This window comes from Mandrillus leucophaeus, unplaced genomic scaffold (genome assembly GCF_000951045.1).
Source record: "Mandrillus leucophaeus isolate KB7577 unplaced genomic scaffold, Mleu.le_1.0 Scaffold394, whole genome shotgun sequence".
Classification (NCBI taxonomy): domain Eukaryota; kingdom Metazoa; phylum Chordata; class Mammalia; order Primates; family Cercopithecidae; genus Mandrillus; species Mandrillus leucophaeus.
The window spans coordinates 1,697,198-1,703,270 of NW_012104187.1; positions in this window are offsets into that span (position 1 = coordinate 1,697,198).

Here is a 6,073-nt window from a genome sequence, read left to right on the forward strand (position 1 = left end):
TACCACCGTGTGTTTATCTAGTCAGCACTTGATTTAGGCTGCTTTCAGTTTTCCTGGTTAGAACTACTAGGAACATTCCTGTGCAAATCTTCGTACAGACATATATGGTTTTTCTTCTCTGGGGTAAATACCTGGAAGTGGAATGCCCAGGTCATAAGGTAGGTGTAACCATTTAAGAAACTACTATACTGTGTTCCCAAGTGGTTTTTTTCTTTACCTTCCCACCAGCAGTCTATGCGAGTTCCAATTGTTCTTCATCCTTGTCAACACTTGAAAGTCCAGAGATTTTAATAATAGATGTTCCGATCCTGTGTAGTGGTAGCTCATTGTGGCTTTATTATGCATTCTCTAGCCGTTAATGATGTTGAGCATCTTTTCATGTGCTTATTTGCAGCGAGTGTATTTTTCTTGGTGAAGTGTCTGTTCAAATCTTTTGCCCATTTAATGTTGAGTTGTTTAATTATTGAGCTTAGGACACTTTATATATTTTGGATATGAATCTTTTATCAAACATATGCTTTGGAAAGATTTTTTCCCCCAATCTCTTGTTTATTCTGTCTCCTAATAGTGTCTTGGGAAGAGCAGTTTTTAATTCTGTGAAGCCCAATTTATCAATTTTTTAATGGATTGTTCTTTTTTTGGTATCATATTTAAGAAATATTTGCCTAATCCAAGATCACAAAGATTCTCGCCTATGTTTTGTTCTAAAATTTTTTTAGTTTTAGGTTTTACATTTAGGTTTCTGACCCATTTAAAATTAATTTTTACATACGGCCAAAATTTTTGTTTTGTTTGGTTTATCTGTTTTGTTTTTTGCATATCTATATCCAGTTGTTCTAGTACCATTTTTATTTTGTTTATTTATTTTATTTATTTATTTATTTATTTATTTATTTATTTATTTTTGAGACAGTGTCTCACCCTGTCGGCCAGGCTGGAGTGCAGTGGCACAATCTGGGCTCACTGCAACTTCCATCTTCCAGGCTCAAGCAACTCTTCTGCCTCAGCCTCCCGAGTAGCTGGGATTACAGGCATGTGCCACCATGCCTGGATAAGTTTTGTATTTTTAGTAGATATAGAGTTTCACCATGCTGGCCAGTCTGGTCTCAAACTCCTGACCTCAGGTAATCTGCCTGCCTCGGCCTCCCAAAGTGCTGGGATTACAGGTGTGAGCCACCACACCAGGCTCCTAGCACCAATTTTTAAAAGGCTACTCTTTCTCCACTGAACTGTTTTTGAATCTGTGTCAAAAATCAGTTTCCTATCAATGTGTTGTGTCTATTTCTGGACTTCCTATTCTGTTCCATTAATTAATTTGTCTATTTTTACATCAATATTACAATATCCTGATGACTGGACTTGGAACTAGCTAGCATTGGTACTGTACCTCTGTTCTTTTTTAAGGTTGTTTGGGCTATTTTAGGTCTTTTGTCTTTCAACATAAATTTTAGATTCAGTTTCTCAATTTCTACACACAAGCTTACTTAAATTTTGATTGGGATTGCATTGATTCTATCCATAAGTTTGGGGAAAATTAGCATCATAACAATATTGAATATTTTGACCCATGAATAAAGATATGCCTCTCTATTTATTTAGGTGTTCCTTAACATCTACTAGTAGTATTTTGTAGTTTTCAGTGTATAGGTTTTGCACATCTTTTAATAGATTCATCCTAAATCATTTCATATTTTTGATGCTGTGGTATTGTTTTATCAATTTCAATTTCTGATTGCTAGTATGTAGATTTTGTATATTAATCTTGTATTCTGTAATCTTGCTAAACTCATTTCTTAGTTCTAGTAACGTTTTACGGATTTTATCAGATTTTCTACATAGAAAAATCATGTCATCTGGGTAGAAAGAATTTTACTCTTTCCTTTTTAATACAGATGTCTTTGATTTCTTTTTCTTGCCTTATTGCACTGGCTAGAGCCTGTACAATGTTGAATAGAAATGGTGAGAGTGAACATCCTTGTCTTATTCCTGATCTTAGAGGAAAAGCATTCAGTCTTTTACCATTAAGTATGATGTTAGCTATAAGGTTTTCATAAATTTTCTATCAGATTAAGGAAATTTCTATTTGTAGTCTACTGAGAGTTTTTATCAGGAAGGGATGTTGGATTTTTGTCAAATGCTGTTCTGCTGCTATTGATATAATAATAGTTTTTTCCTATTTTCTTTTTTTAGTTTGTTACTTGATTTTCAAATGTTAAAGCAACTTAGTATTTCTTCAATAAAGCCTGCTTTATTGGTTTATTTGTTTCATGTATTGTTGGATTATGTTCTATGTATCATGGATTAAAATTTTTAGAATTTTTGTGTCTGTGTTGATGAGGTATGTTGGACTGAAATGTTCTTCTCTTATAGTATCTCTCTAATTTTGTATCTGAGTAATAAGTAAACAAATTCAAATCCAGAAAGGTTAAGTACCTTGTCTGTGATCACACTGCTAGTTAGTTGAAGAGTTTGTAAAGTTGCCCGAAAGTTTAGAATTTAGAAAATATCAAGGAATACCAGTTTAACTCACCCACCTTCGCCCCCAATCCCAAGCAAAGTTAATAAATTAACTTAACATTGTGACATTGTGGGAAAAAAACCATGGAGTCTGGTGTAAAACATACCCAAGTCAGAATATCTTAAATTTAAAAGATGCATGAGCTTGATCAAGTATTCAACCTGTGACAGATCAGTTTTCTTATTCCCAAAATGGGGTTATTATAAGGATTAGATATAACATATGTTAAAACACCTAGCAAACCCTTTGGTACATACTTGGTTTTAATGAACGTTAGTTGTTATTGAAGATTTAATGAGGACAACAGTAATTGGTAAACAGAGTGGATAACCAATCTATCCTTGCGTTTCTGCATATCCTCACACTCCCAGAAAGACATTCTAAGTGCAGAGGAAGTCCCTCCCTCCTTACCACCATTGTCCTTTACACCTGCTAGGAGGACCTTTACCTCATTTGTGCCCAGGCCCTTACTGGTCTTAAAATGTCCCCTCTTCTCACCACCATTTGTCTAAATCCAACTTAACCATCAAGGCCATGCATTAACCTCACATTCTTGGACACATGGTCTTAGCCTGAACAAAACTCTACTTTATGTTTTCCCTTTTACTTCGTACACTGAGTGGTGGAGACTATCCGTTGCCTGGCCAGTATCCACTCTCTCTACTTACAAACAGATCTTTGATTTTAACAGTAGCAATATGCCTAGCTAAAATGTTATATCTGCCAGCTCCCTTGTAGTTGGTGGCAATCATATGATGCTGTTATGGGCAATGATAGGAGCAGGTATCACTGGGAGCTGCCAGGAAAACTAGTTAAAGAGGAGCTGGCTGAGCACTGGACTTGTGCTCTGTCTTTTCTTTCTGCTTGGAAATTAGTCATGATGGCTGGAGAACTAGCAATCTTCTGGTATACATGAAGATGAGACCAACATCTTGATTTTAAAGAAGTAGAAGACGTGAAGGAGCCCAGGTTTCTGAAGACAGTGTGGAGCCAATATGCTAGCCTTGGATTGCCTGTCTTCAGATTTCCAATTACATGAGAGACCAATAAATCTATATTTTGTTTAAATCACTATTATTGGGATTTTCTGTTTCATGAAGTTGATACAGTGTGTAACTGATGTCCTGAATTCGATTGTGACAATCTTCAGGAAAGGCAAAGTTCTATAACTTTGACTCTTTGTATGTCCAACACACTTCCCTGCAAACTATAAGTTTGATAATAAAAGCCCTAAAAGATAAGATAGAATGACCAAAAAATGGGAGATCAGTGCAAAAGCCAATTTGCTTTTCCCTACCAAAAAGCCGTTTGGGAAACAATGAGGGACTGGAATAAGCTTTGCACAATTTCTCTGCACTGAAGAGACTTTATCTGCTTCCATCTGCCCAAAGTTCAACATCGATGCTCATTTTTGTTCTACCTCAATCTAGAGAATTCCCAGAAACTAACCAACTGGAATATCTAATATATATAAAATATAGTTTTAAAGCTCTAAAGACAGTGAATGAAGACTTAAATAAATGGTTTGATAGAAAAAAAAATAGCATGAGATACGCTCTGGGTTCAATTTCTAGGTGTTCTCCTAAGCAGATACAGATGTTTTGGACAAACCAGTCTCTGGGCCTTGGTTTGATCATCTGGAAAATGACACTAATACAGGGGAGGGTGACCTAGAACTAGAACTCAAATTATATCTAAACTCGCTTCAGTCTGTAATTATATGATGTGTGGTGAAAAATGGAAAGATACACTTGCTGACCAAAGAGCTGAAATTACAAAGTTTAAAATAATATTCAACTTAAAGATTTAAGCCACGTCACTTACAATCCCAATGGATTACTTTATAGGAATTGAAAAAATAACTGAAATAAATGTGGATGAAAATATACTTTTATGTTAAAGATAATATTGGAGAAGTAGCCTCTCACATATTAAAAGTGCTTATCAAGGAAGAGTAGGTATGAAAACAGTGTTCTGATTGAAATGATAACCAAAAAATAGTCCAAGGAGATAAGAGGTTCCAGAAATTAATACATGTTTAACCTATTAGAAACAAGGGGATATAAAATTATTCAGTACATATTTTAGGGGAAACTGACTATCAATACAGGGGGAATAATCTTGGAGTCTAAGGCTTAGATTAACAATTCACTTCAACCAAAAGAATTATTTTTTGAGTTAAAAGTAGTGTGTGTGTATGCATATCATGTCAGAGCTCAGAGTACAATACCCCAAAGTATGGTGTTCTGGTATGCTGAGCATTTTTGAATTAAATGAAATAGGAAGGCTTTAGAAGCTGCCTCAGAAACAAGGACTTTCTAACTTTTTATTTCTTCCCCACAAGTGAAGGGAAGGGTTTTCTCCCACTGAGTCTTCCAAAAGAAATGCAGTTGTCTTAAGATCTCTTTACTAGGAGTCTTATCAGATAACCAGGAAAGATGAACCACTGTAGAAGAGGAAAGACTAAAAGTCATCGCTATGCCCTGAAACACTTCTTATCTGTTCTTCTGAGGGCACCCCTGAGGATTACTTTATTATTTAAGATTTATTTAAGATTATTTAAATATTTACTATTTAAATAAAAATTAAATGCGTAATAAGACAACCTTTGTTCACAGTACAGTTCTGCCCCTCACCTTCCCATAACTGTGAGTCCCATCCTTCTTCCAAAGAGAATAATTCAAAAACTACTGTCTGCTTTTTGGGCCTATTCAATTTCCCTGAAAATTATTTACAATCCCTCAAAATTGCCTACATTTCCGCCATCACCCTCTTTCCTATGAAGAAGATATATAAGTTTCAACAATTTGGCCTTTCTTCGAGTCTCATATTTATGGGGGTCCTGTGACCATGTGCACTTTAATACATTTGTATGCTTTTTCTTCTGCTACTCTACTGTCAGTTTATTTCAGCAGTCTTACTTCAGAGGGAAAGTTTAAACTTCTCTACCACACACACACACACACACACACACACACATACACACACACGAAATAAAACAATGCTGCATATCTGTTTTGAAATAAAAAGAATTTTTGGACAACAGAAGCAATAAAAGGAGTTAGCACTGAACAAATGATAAGGTTGACAGGTTCAAGTGAATGAAATTTAAGTACATACATACATACCACAAGATGAAGAACAAAAAATGATTAGTCTCAAATTAGAAAAATTAAAATGATAAAAATACGAAAGCATTGTAATACACATAACAGTAAACATTTAACATTATATATATTAGGGAAATTAACATTATCTATATGGCCAATTTCAGGTCTGACTGGACAGATGGTTAAAGAATATGAACAGATGGTCTGCACAAGGAAAAATACAAATAGTGAACAAACACTTGGGAAAATGTTTAGCTTCCATAATAATTAAAGAATTAAAAATTAAAATGGCCTAATATATTGCCTCATGCATATTAAATTATTAATAATAGTTTTTTTTGGGGGGGGAACTAAAGCTACCAGAGCTTTAAGAACTCATACACTGCCTGTAGAAATAGTGTCATACTTTTTCTGGAAAGAAATCTGACAACATGTACTAAAGATG